This window comes from Centrocercus urophasianus, unplaced genomic scaffold, assembly GCF_019232065.1.
Source record: "Centrocercus urophasianus isolate 14NV4802_14NV808 unplaced genomic scaffold, USGS_Curo_1.0 seq_3, whole genome shotgun sequence".
Taxonomy (NCBI): Eukaryota; Metazoa; Chordata; class Aves; order Galliformes; family Phasianidae; genus Centrocercus; species Centrocercus urophasianus.
In genome coordinates, this window is record NW_024884866.1 from 2,328,450 (window position 1) to 2,342,116 (window position 13,667).

Genomic DNA, 13,667 nt, shown 5'->3' on the forward strand with positions numbered 1-13,667 from the left:
CAATGCTCCATAACAATTCAGTTGCTGACGAGTCAGTGAAGGCTGTTTGAGCTAAGGTTGTAGTCAGTGCCACAACAAGCAGCAGCATTAGCCATCTGGGAGCCTGAGGCTTGGCAAGATGGTTGCAAGTACAAACCCACCCCCACATCTGAGGGAAAAGGGCAGCAAAGCATCTCAGTTTCAAATCTCACCCAGTTCTGAAGACTATATTGATTTTTGTTCAGCCTTTGAGTTCTAGGGCAAATATTCACACAGTGAGACCTCTCCTCCCCAGGAGGATGGAAGAAAGAATGACTCATGAGTCAGGATGACAGTGCTTTGACAGTGGTAGAGGCTCTCACAGCAAAGCACAGAGCTTTTCTATGGTCCTTTGATACAATTTAGGGCAACCACCAACTGTCTTCAATTACATCAAGAAGGCATATGAAGTTGCAATAAGTTAATCATGCTCTCTATACTGGAAATGCAGCATAGGAAGTTCCGCACAAATGTGCGCAAGAACTTCTTTACGGTGAGGGTGACGGAGCACTGGAACAGGCTGCCCAGGGAGGTGGTGGAGTCTCCTTCTCTGGAGATGTTCAAGACATGCCTGGATGCCTACCTGTGCGACCTGCTGTAGGGAACCTGCTTTGGCAGGGGGGTTGGACTCGATGATCTCTGGAGGTCCCTTCCAACCCCTACAATTCTGTGATTCTGTGAAATGTGAGGAGTTGTAAGTTTTCTTGTTGTAAGCTATTACAAAATCCCCTCATTGAGATGATTAGCTGGGCTTAGCTTACTTTTCTGTTATTGCATATGTATAGCCAAATGTAGATAGATTAACAGTATGGCAAACATTTTCTATCATAAAGTATCTTTGTCCTTGCATGATAACTAGTTTTCATGGCTTTTTCTAATACAGTTAAAATTGAAAAGAGAAAAAATAAGGGTGATTCTTTTCTTTCCCTTTTTCTGAGGTCTTACCTGAAAGCTTTGTTCTGCCCAAAGCATTGTCTCATCCGTGACACTTGTCAGTATCTGCCCTTACCTTGAAGCACAGCAAACCTTTATAACTTAAATACTGGAAAGTAGAAAAGAGTTATGCTGGGGATAGGAGAGGAGGCTATACGTCAGGGCTGCTATGGAAGTAATGCCTTCTATGTTGTTAAATTGACCCACAGTGTCAGCAGGCTGATGTTGCGGTATGATAGAGGCTGAACCTTCCCACCAATATTTCATTACATTTTGTTAGTGTGCAACAGTTGGCAGCAGTGAGGCAGTTTGACAAAATGACATCTGACAGAGAAGTGTGTATAGAATGAAGGTGCATCGCTGAATTCCTCCCTGCAAAAGAAATCACACCCATTCACATTCACTGATGCTTGCTCTACACTGATGTAGACCAAACAGCAGAAGTGAGCAGTGTAGTTTCCATGGAAATAAATGGGAGGCACTACTTTTGGAGCAACCTATGTTGTATGTATAGAGAAGAATAAGTTGAGGAAAATTCATAATAAATCTGTTCAATTTTGCAGAGAGGGGGAAAAAAGGAAAGAAAAAGAGAGAACACCTTTGTTTTCAATTCTGAATCTGACAAGCTCCAGTTAAAACTTCAGTCATACAGCACCTCATTCCTTCCTGCCCATTATCACCTTTACCAAGGACCCAGAGTGTTAGATGATTTTTTTCAGTTGTTTTTGAGCAGCTGTTTTCTTCAGAGTACACCCTCAGCAGACTCTGAACATTCCAGTTGCCATTTGTTGGTATGCACAGATGTGGTCAGCTGTCCTTTTGAGTGATAAGTATAGAGAGTTATCCTCAAGGTAGTGCACTGGGAGGAGTAGGGTGCAGCTCAGCCTCTTGGTCTGTGTTGCTCTTCAGGGTTGGTAAGTTTAAAGGTTAATAAAAATTCTTTTTAGCACCAATGGCAGCAGATGTAACTTTGAATGCAGATATAGCAGAAAAATTGGGGACAAAAGTGTCATTTTACATTGTGACTTTTCAAAGCAGAGCTTTACCTTTCAAAGTCCCTTGTTTCCTATGCATGTGAATAGGTTTCTGCCTTCTCGCTGTCCTGTTCTGCATAATAAATCCAGACTTCATACTGTGGATTGTAAGTAAAACGGCAGCTTCCACAGAGACGAGTGATAAGAAAATTTTAGAAAACGGGCAGTGTTTCTAGGAAGTATTCTGAAAACTTAGTTTCAAAAAAAATCTAGCATGCTACGCATCATTTTTCTTCCACTAGTTCTTGTGCTTACAATGCTTTGTTACCGTAATTAATGCTGCTTACTTTGCATTTCAGTGAGGTAAATGCAATGACATTTTCAAGTGGTTGGAATAAAACGGAAACTGCTATCTCTGTGATTAGAAGTCATCCTTATTGAGGCTAGTTCAAAATCCAATCCTGTGGCTACCCATCCATATGAGATACGTGATAGAATATTTGGAAATATTTTGAAGTAACTGGCTGTTTTGTAAAGAAAAAGGGTTTTATTAGCCACAAAGTACCACAGCACAAATGTATGTAAATAATACGAAAATCGTAGATGTGATTACTTACATAGCTATTTTACTTGTCCCATTGAGTTTAAAGAATCACATGACTCCCGTGATCATTCACACAGAACAAATAAAAATCAGAACAATCATACCTTGGTCAACAAGTGCACATTGACTTCTTTTTGAAAAATAACTATATTCATAGAGAAGAGAATAACTCTAGCAGTGAAAAAAGGAAATGTATTTCATACTCTAAGCTATGGAATGAGTATCTACATGAGTTCAAGTGTCAGGAGAAAATATAAAAAGAGAGAACGTGAGGGAGACCCAGATTCAGCCTTCAGGAATCATGTATGGAACGCCTATCACTAAATGCAGTCAGCTCAACTAGAGAAAATTTAGTGTGATCTTGATGGTGTTAATAATCACAAACAAGAATTTGTATCCATATCTGGAAGAGAACAACTTCCAAGATAGCAACATAACCTCATTTTGTTACTTATTCTGACAGCAGAAATTAATTAACAAAATGCAGATTTAAAGGTGGTAAAATACACATAGAGATCTGTTGATATATGAAAGGCACTCAGAAAAGAAAATACATTCATGCAGTACACCTAACCACTAGCAATAAAAGTCTCTTAGGAGGTGTGTGTAAATCTCCTTATTACTGGAAGTCTAAAATGAGAGGAAAGAGGGGGAGTGAATTACCTTGTTTTTTTCTCACACCCTTTCCCAGAACACCTGGCAACGCCCATAGGGACTCAGAGATGAAAAGGCAGGTGGTCCAGAAGGTGAGAAACCCATGAGAATTTCAGCCTCAACTCTCAGTGGTGTCACGCAGCACTGTGCAAAATAACTGCTCCAGATCCCAGGGCAACAGTGCATAGAAAGTTCCAAGTATTTGCTAGAAAATTGACTGGGTCCCAGAGGGTTGATTCTTGAATGTCTGTCTAATAGATAAATCCCTTATAGACCATAATCTCCCTGTACCTGCACAGCACAGTTAATATGCATGAAATTCAGTGTGCTTTATGGGAGTAGTTCTCAGTGCGTGGCAAGCTAGTTTGTGTTTGGAGGTGAAACTAGTCTTAGGGTCACAAATTCTCTTTTGGTTTCATTTCCAGTGACTGCTTTGGTCCTCCAGTGAACAGCATGCAAGCACTGCCTTTCTCAGGTAGATTGTTGGAGATGGACTTAATAATAAAATTCTTTCAGTGTACATCAGCTTATCCCAAAAAGAAATTAGAAGATACTCTTTACTTTTAGTATAAAAGTGAGCATCACCCGTGCACAAGAAAGGTGAAAAGGATTGACTCAAATGTGTTTTACTGTACCCTGTAGTCAACAGAAGCACAAAACCACAGAATTGTAGTGACTCTCATCGCTGGATTTCAGCAGAAGTGTGGCACATCCCAGGATAAATTCCACCTCGGTGAAAGCACAGCCCTCAGGATTCCCTAGGGTTACTCTTGAACATGTGGAGGTCAGGCTCCAGCTCTTCCTGTTAGGTAAGGTATTCTTAGCATTGAGCATTTGTTCATTTCTTGCTTGCACCAGAGTCTGACTTTCTTGATTCCAGATGCTTGTCCTTTAGAATCTATATGAGCCAGCGGTTACACATGCAGTATTCTTTGATCTTATGGTATGAGCTTCCTACACAGCAGGAAACGGCTATTTTTTTCATGTCAAAATCGTGCCATATCTCAGAAGGAAACAAAAATAAGCTTTTTCTTCTGTGCCCCAGTTTTCATCACAAACCTTTGGCCCCTGTTGCTTTTGTAAGATCTTTCCTCCCTGTCTGCCACACGAACTGTGGGAAATCTTTCCCAAGTGCATTTAAGCCCTTCCCATCAATCCGTTCCAAAAGTTGCTTTACGTTCAATTCAAACACTCCCTTCTGCTCCTGTGGGTTTTAGCTCAGAAATATTAATATCACCTGAATTGCCTGGCCTTGAGAGGTCATCTTCAAAAGTGTAGTAACACTCTTCTTGACCATTACTCTGTGTTGGCAGAAGGGAAAGAAAATGAAACTGCAGACAGCTTTGTACCTGATTTCCTTACTTTTAAAAGCATTTCTTTATCGTTTCAATTTCTTGAAAATATTCAAAGAAACTTTATGACTTAGGTCACAGATAATACTAAGACATTGTATTAGTAAAGGTGTGAAAGGGTACAATAACTGTAGGGTTCCTTATGTGCTATATATTTTCAATAGTTGCATGCTCCACCTGTAATAAGATTTCACTGCTCTGCTCTTCAAAGTTATAGACCTACTGCTTTGATACAGGACTGCCTTTTAGTTTGTGGATCATAAAGTCAGTCACAGTATATGCAAAGGAAGTTTTGAGGGATGAGAGTAAAAATGGGTATTGGGAAGGGAGTTCAGGCTTATTTCAGGAACTTTGCAGCTTGTGGCTGAACCAAAATTTGTGCAGGCATTGCTGGAAAAATGTGCAAGCAGGCTGTTAAAGAAGCATAAATGCTTCTGTAATTGACTTACGGATGGTTACCTGAGGGGTCAGCGCTACATGACGCTATATTATAGTCATTTTCATGCTTTACTCTGTCCGTTTATGCATTTGGTCCCATTCCCAGAATGACTGAGTCACCTTTATAAACTTATGGCAAAGAAACACAGTGACTGGGAAGGGAGCAGGACAATAATATCTGCTTAAAGTACATCCCCACCATTCCCAGAAATGCTGGAGAAAACTGTCTGATCTCTTTTATTTAGCACTGCCAGACACCCAGCAAATAGATCCATGCACAACCCTTCTGAACATAAATTCAGAATCTCTAAACTCTCCAAGGCCCCATGTTTCAGCTGCAGAAGATGTTTTGAATATGTGTGTAGGAATAAGCAAACAGCAGCATGACAGACAGCACTCATGACTCAACCTTGATAATAGGCAAACCAAATAGTCAAATAATTCACTGTAATTCAGCCTAGCAATTTAAAATATCACACAGTTCTGATTCTCTGGCAAGCTACCTCGTGTAGGGTATGATATATTTTTTCAGCAGTTTCAAACTGCCAAAAATGTGGTATTATTTCTCAAACAGGAAACAAATTAATGAAGGATATGAGAGGTAAATGAAAACATGTCACAGAATGAAAACATAGTTCAGAAGCTCTTAATAAATTAAAAGTTACAAAAGCAATTTACAGAGTGTTTTATGTATGTCACTACGATGAGGTTTTATTGGTGTGATATCATAATTTGGCCGTCTCTGGTCCCTTTCTCTTGGCAGCTCTAGCTCTAAAGACATTATGTGCTTGACATGCCAGCTCAGGAAGCTGAATGCCAGAGGTCTGCTTTTTTTGGGCAGTAATCAACAGGACTTGTAGGTTTACCTAAGGACTTCTACATCAATTCTCCACGTATTGCATCTTGGGGTCTTTCTTGTTTGACTTTAGTAATTGCTTTTTTGTGCAAAGAAACTGGCTAAAGTCATCAGGATTCACTGTGGAAATTGCATGGTTTTCAGTTGTTTTCCAAATTTCCCACAGAATTATCTGTGTTTACAAATGTATCCAGATTTTACTTTGAACTTTATTCCTTTCTCCTGCCCTTAAAGATAAATGAATTCCTAAACATGTTTGTACTTGTGAATTCATAGATTTATACACTTCATGCCACTTTAATCCCTATTAAACTAATCTGGAGTCATGTCAGGCCAACTATCCACAGTAAAATGGATTAGACAAGCCAGTTGATCAGAGATAGAAATGATTCTAGATTTTTTTTCTGTCTAGCCTCTGTGCCTTTAAAGAACTATTTTCATACAAATGATTTTGTTCTCTTAAATTCCTTTGTGATTAAGCTAATTCAAAAATAACATTGGTTCTTAGAGAATCATTAGTGTGAAGCAGAGCAGACAATGCTTTTAATTAGGGCTTTTTGTACCTCCTCTATCCATTTAGAAATAAAATTACTTCTGTATTAATTGATTAGCTATTTTAATTTACACGGCAATAAGTGCTTACGTGCAGTGGCCACGGCTCAGCTTTGTTAAATAATTTTCCGAGTACATCTGATATTTTTTTCCTGGAGAAGTGAAAGATGTTTTGTTTAAAAGCTTTGTGATGCATGTACTGTAGCTTCTGACAGTTCTTCTCAGCAGAGTGTAATAGACCTCTCACTGAATTTTAAGGAACTTAATATGTACTATTTCAGCTTTATTTTTATTTCTAACAGAGACTCTAGTATTGCTAAAGGAATGTGTAGGTTCAAATTACATAAAAGACCTCTCTCTGTATAAAGGGAGTCTTAGGCTTGGAAAGAATGGTTATCTACTGAATTCTAAGAGGAGAACTGTGTTTTTTATTGTATTTATAGTTCTTTTAATATTTGAAACAAAGAAACAAATTAACACGCTTTAGCTTATGAAAGGGAATAGTCATTAAACTGGTTGTTGGGAACCAAATTCTTCACAAATTTTTTAAAATGGAAGAAATTGCTGTTTTTAATAATGGATTAACATAATTAGATCACACACAATCTCTGTTCAATTAGCCACATTAACAGAAATATATGATAAGAATATTTCTAATAGTGCTGCTTTCCATGTTTTGTTTTGAGAACAATAGCTTGACTTCTCAGCTGTTCTAAATTCTTCATACTGAAAGATGGAAATGCAATGAGGCTGTATGTTTCTTAATTATAAATTACCTCACTCAAATGACCTTATACTAGTTGGTTGTCTTCACAAAATATCTCTGCAGGTATTAATCATAACTGCTTTCTCTGCCTTTCTTCCACAGAAGGAAATTTCCTGGCCACCTCAACACATGCACATCACATTGCAGCACGGCAGCTGGCTGACCCATTCCTACCTACCCTCACCCATCCTATCCATTCCCAAACTCTTACTCCCCACTTAAGAATGAGACTTCCACTGTCATCCCACTCCCTCCATATTGTCGTGCCATGGATGGAACAACAGCAGACAATGCTTTATCATTCTCCTCATCCGTTGAAAGGATTTGCGCATGGTATGGATGTGCATAAAATTCTCTGATCCTTATATATGTGAGAACAGTGGAAAAGGAAAGAATTCAAGAGGGTTTTTTATACAATTGTTGGTATGCTCTTCAATGCAGTTTTTTCAGGCCATGACTCAGATAAAGAAGGGAACAGCTAAATGAAAGGGAAAATGAAAATGAACTCTCCTAATAGAAGTTTAAAGTGAAGCATCTGATATCCAGAAAAGACCAATTTTGAGCACAGAGCTGCAGCTCATACTAAGCAGTTTTGCTGCACTTGCTCATTCCTGTTTAAATCTGCTGTCTTTTCTGAATCTTACAGCAACGCGCTCATAGAAGCAGCTAAGAAAAAGCAAGGGTTAGTAAAATAATCTCTAGTGATATCCTCCATTCTGCTCTTAAGCATGGGGGAAGGGGAGAATAGTGTTCAGAGGAAAGAATGATATTTACTACCAAACAACTTTTTTCTCTCCCTTACCTATGGGTGAAGCTTCAATCATTTAGAAACCTCTAAATGCAAATATATGTTTCTAGTTGAATTCATTCAATGTATTTGTTTATCAGGAAGAAGACAGAAGAAAAAGAAATTTTCCTTTACCCTATATTAAAAAAAAAAAATCACTGAGTATCGAGGCAATCATTTCAGTGTGTTCCAGCACTTTGCTGCAAAGAAATCATCAAATTGATGCATTCTGCTGATTGAATGAGGACCAAATCCTTTGGGAAGAAATAAGGAAAACAAAAAACAACATGTAATCCTGTGGTCAGATACTGCATATTTGGGGTGTTTTGCAGTTCTAGAATATTTGACTTTTTTGTCAGGATTTATCAGTCTTTAAGATAGTTTTTACATGCTGTATTTATAACTCTGGCTTGTGCATGTTCTTTGTTTCCCCTATCTTGTGTCTGTCTTAGAAGTTGCTTTACATCTAGATTAAGACTGAAAGCTCTCATGATATGAAAATTATCTTCCTATAAGTATGAAAAGCAACTAGCATTTGACAATATCATAACTGTTGTAGTAACAATAACCTGAGATACCATTTTAAGTCACAAAAGGTCACTGCTTAAGGAGACAGGAGACATAAGAAGGTATGTTCTTAAGGAAAACTCTTTTGGTATTAAACATCGCAGCATTTATAAGGGTGCAAAACATTTTTCCCTGGATGTGTTTAAAAGCTGTTTGGATGTGGTACTCAGGGATATGATTTTGATGTGGGTTGTTAGAGTATGGCTAAGTTGCAATTGGACTTGCTGTTCTTCAAGGTTGTTTCCAACCTGAGCAGTTCTATGATTTCAAGAAGCTGATCTTACAGCTGAGTAATTGCTAGCTATTTTACAGATTGTCTGTATTTGGCAAGAGAAAATGCAGGAAATAAGTTCCTTCCACTTCGCTGGCTATTGCTGGTGTAACTTGTCCTACAGGAGTAGGCATGGTGACAGAAAGAAACTCAAAGGGAAGAATCTGATCAAACTTCTCTGGAGTATGTAAGTATTTCAAATCTATTGCATCTGAAAATACTGTGTTAGGCATGCATCAAGCAATAAAACATCTGACAAAAGCTTTCTAATTACCATAAAGGTGAGCTTCCCACTGAGCTTTCATCAAAGTTTTAACCCAAACAATGATAATCAACAGAGATGGTGACAAATGGAAAGGAAGTGAGGAAGAATAGTGACATTTGGTGCTGAACCATATGTGCGTGGTTTGAAAGACATGACTGAATTGTTTTTGGTGCTCTATTATTCTGACATTTAGAATGAGGCAAGTTTCCATTTCCATTAATGTACTGCCAACTCAAAGGGGAACTGTCGCAAATTTGAGACTAAAGAAAGCTGTTCCTCAAACTTCTCTTGAGCATAATCAGTGCCCTTGCTAGGCAACAGTGTAGTATCACGATGTATAATCTAAATGATTCTTACAGTTTCTGCTTCTTAAATACAAGAATGTGTTTTATACCCCACGATGATATGGCATCACTTTGATAAAAGATGGTGGGTTTATCTATGAATGAAGAGCAACCAGTGCGAAGGATCTCTGTTCATCAAGATTTTTTAGTGCTAACCTCTCAAGTAAAGCCGCTGAGGAAAGTGACCCGGGTAGAGGACATTCAGAGGAAAGAACCTGGAAGCTTGACATCTTCTTAAATTGTAACAAAACCCCCAAATTATGTGGTAGAATAGTGGGATGACCAACTTGATTTATCCCATTTAAAGTCCTTGCATATCTTTACAAAGAAAAACAAAAAACCAAACAAAACAAAACAAAAAAAAAAAAAAAAGGAAAAAAAAAAAAAAAAGGAGAAAGAGAAGAGGTAGTGGGAGGAAGCAGAAGGTAGCATAAGGTGATTTGGCAATCAGGATCCTGCAAAGAAGCGCTGGACTCCATCCTTCTCTGAAACAACTTCTGGATGCTAAAATCTCCATTAGCTGTTCAGCATCTTTACAAACAACTTGAATTTAAAGGATTCTTCTGACATAGTGCAACAATAGATGAGCAGTTGTGGGGATGACATTCAGTGAAAAAAGCTGAAGGGATGATTATTCAAAATCCAAGTCATCAGTGTGTGCTTTCTTAACTAATTAACATTTTCCCCATGTGACTTCTTCTCTCTAAAGGTTTGGTCATTGGCTTAATTCTCCCAGCAAGCAGTGATTGTTTTTTAGTAACGGAAGAAATCACCCATACTGCATGATTTTGTTCTTTGTGCATGTCTGTGGCTGGCAACAGTTTAAGAAAACTTCCAGGTAATAAACTCCATTTTTTTTTGTTTTTTACTTAATTCCTTTTCCGTAGCAAACTTGGAGCCCAAATTCCACCATTTCAACCTTGCTCGGTGGAAGAACAAACTCACCTAGTCTTCAGAATAGTTACGTGCTCCAAATCAGAGCTCTGAGCTGGTCCTGCTTTCCAGCTCTTCCTGATGCTCATTCCTGGAGCACTATAAAGACAGCTGGAAGATTATTTCCTTGCATGATTCACAAAATCCTTTGAGACGAATAAAGGACTTTGATGCCATCAGGCACTTTTTTTTTTATTATTATTTGGAGCAACTTCCTCATCCTTCATCAATGTGACTTTTGCACCCCTTTTTGTGGTGATTGTCCATTCTGCTAGCAGAATGCATTGAGCAAATATGTACGTGTCAGTGTACTACAGTTATAACTTGACTTCATAGAAATGAATTTATTGCTAGAAAAGTTGGAAAGAATGGCAGTCATGGCTTCAGAATCCCCTCATGGAGAAAGTGATACAAAGATTAAATATCCTGTAATAATGAAGTATATGCTGCTTCAAAACATCCTTCCATTTGATCTCGAAAGTTGGACCTTTAGTGAGAATGCAAGCCATGAAATGAATGAAGGCAAAGAATAACCAGGAGAAATATCCAGGGAGAAAGGCACAATGTCAGTATAAATCAGAAGTTAGCTTGGAAAAGATGCAGGCACAATTCCTAGAAGTAGTGCAGAATTGTGAACTGAACATTGAATTCACCTCCCTTTTAACTCTAGGTGAATTGGGATTATGAGTAACACAGTGTCATGTGAGATGGGGAAATAAATGAAACCTGGAAAGCAGCCAAGTGGGGGAAAAAAAAGAAAAAAAGAAAATCTACTGCTCTGTTTGCAATAGCTGTGGACAAAAAAAACTGTGTTGGATAGTTACACCTTCAAAGGAAATAGTCATGACTCCTTGCTTCGATGTATGGTGAGTGACTTCTTGGTTCCGTCTCTGTTTGCTACAGACAGCTTCAGAAATATCCAGGATGTGAATTAGTACTTTTTGGTAGAATTGCTATAGCATGTTACGTTCAAAGTAACTGCCTTGGTGGGAAGGGACGGACAGCTTGGGTTATTCAGGCAAGACCGGACTGAGAGTAAATAGATTGGGTTGAGAAGGCTCAGCAATAACACAGGTAATCTATGTTCAATCCATTCCACACTATGGTGAAAATTTTTACCCTGTAGATGCTTGCTATCCTGGATTTACTTTATGTGTTTTTTTCATGTATTTGAGCTTATGAAGCATACGAGAGTTGTACAAGATTAAGTTTATTTCAGCTCACAGCGCAAAATTTGACTCTCCGACTCTCTGTAAAGTTTTATCAGCACTGTAAGAAGAGACAGTTTTTTCTGTATGAAGGTCACAGTATCCAGTATTTCTATTATTAGCGCATCCCTGTAACAGTTTTCTTGCATCTGAATGGCAGTTATCATTATATTTGGTCCCTTTCTAGCAAGAGCATGTTGTTGTTGAATTCAGAGAAACAAGATCAGAAGCACCACCAGAAAAAATGAAAAAACCTGTGTTTTTATTGCCATCATTCTTAGTTGCTAAAAGTTTCTTTATCAGATTCTAGTGGAGATATAAACATATGTATTGTTTTAAAGAAAGATTTTTCTACCTGGGTTATCATCTGAGATAGTTTGAGGACCATGCTAACTTCAGTGTAGTTTGAGTGAATTCATGGCACTGAATATTCATACAGCGTATGATACAGACACTGAACCCAATTTAGTAAATGAATACTTGTAATTTCACCAAAGCCCCTCTGAGAGATTATTATGCAGATTTATGAAGGAATATTGCTGAAGCAATTCTTGGCTGTGTTTTCAGTCACAGAGGACTTAAAGTATGTAAACCTAAAATAATTTCAGACTTATTTACTGTCACTACTTTCATCTTCTGAACTTTCCTGACATCATTTTTCTTACCGTTCTGTATCCAGCGCCCCCTCCCTGTCCTTGCCCTTGAGCAAAGAGCCAGCGTCACAACACCTACAAGTGTTGCCAAGCTACTCCCAACAATATCCTTGCTGCCATAATGCCAGCAATCTGTTCTAATCCTGCTACTGCAAAATTGCATTACAGGCACGGGAATGTGTGGACACAGGCCTGTGGGTATTATCACTCACCTGGAAATGCAGAGATTGACACACATCCAGATTTGAGCAGACTCTCACATCTCCTCTCTGTGATGAAGATTACCTCACTGTTTTGGGAGCGTCAGCCTCCTAAAAGAAGGAATCTTCAGGCAGAGGAATGAAGGAGATACCTGACAGTATATTGCTGTCATTTAAAATTCATCAGATGTGCTTTATGTTGTTTGCTGCATAAGTAATTTTATAGGCAGTGTATTTTTGAAAGTGTGACAGACCCACATGTTTTTGTAGCAATCTCCTGTATTCACTGCATCACCTTCAACTTCATCCCTCTGGATGGCCGGAAGAAAACTCGTTGACAATTGCTAAATGTCTCTTAAAATAACAGCCTATTCTCTGATATTGCTACCAATAAGATTAAGTTAAAAAATAGATAACTGTCTAACCTCACTCCACTCAATTTTACTTCTTCTGCCCTGCTCATTAAGGAAATTAGTCACTGTTGGCCATCTCAGCTTGAAGGTGGGCACTAGACCAGAACCTGAATCCGAATTCATACTGTTCCATTCGTTCTTCAGCAACAATAGTCTTACCTTGTGTCAGATGAAGTGGGCAGTCTTCATGGATGTGTCCCACAGGCTTCTGAGGGCCACAGCAATAGTTAAATTTTAGCATACTGTAAATACCAAGGTTCTTCTTGGTTACATTTCTTGGTGTACCGTGTTGCAACATATGCTACATGGAAGTGAATCTTAAAGGCCAACTTCTGCTCTTGGATCCAGATCTCCTTGACTTTAGTGAGAGTGCAGAGCAAGGGAGCCTGCTGACACCTGCAAGCAGTAAGTAACCATGGCAAAGTCTCCACGGGGGAGCTGCGGGAGAGATCAGCAGACGTTTCCTGAAGGTCTCCTGTGCTTCGTATAAACTGTCACACTGCAGCTTGTTTTAACCATGCTTTGCACGGTGAGCATGCGCATATGCATCTTGAACTCCTTTTACGAATTTTTATTCAATAGAAAGGGGCAACTGAAGCCTATGGGTCAGGAAGCTGATCATCTGCAAGTCAGGGAGGCGTAGCAGTAGAAGAGATGGAGATTGACTACAATGGGGGAAAAAAAAAAAAGTTGGTAGAAAACAGCTCTTTCTTTTATTATCCTTCTTTCAACCTTCTTTCCCCTCTTTCCTTTCCCTTCCTCTCTTTCTTTGTGAACAATATTGTATTATCTCCTTTTTCCATCCATTTTTTTATCCTTCCCTTCATTTTCATTTCTCTCTTTCTCTCTTTCTCTCTTTCTCTCTTTCTCTCTTTCTCT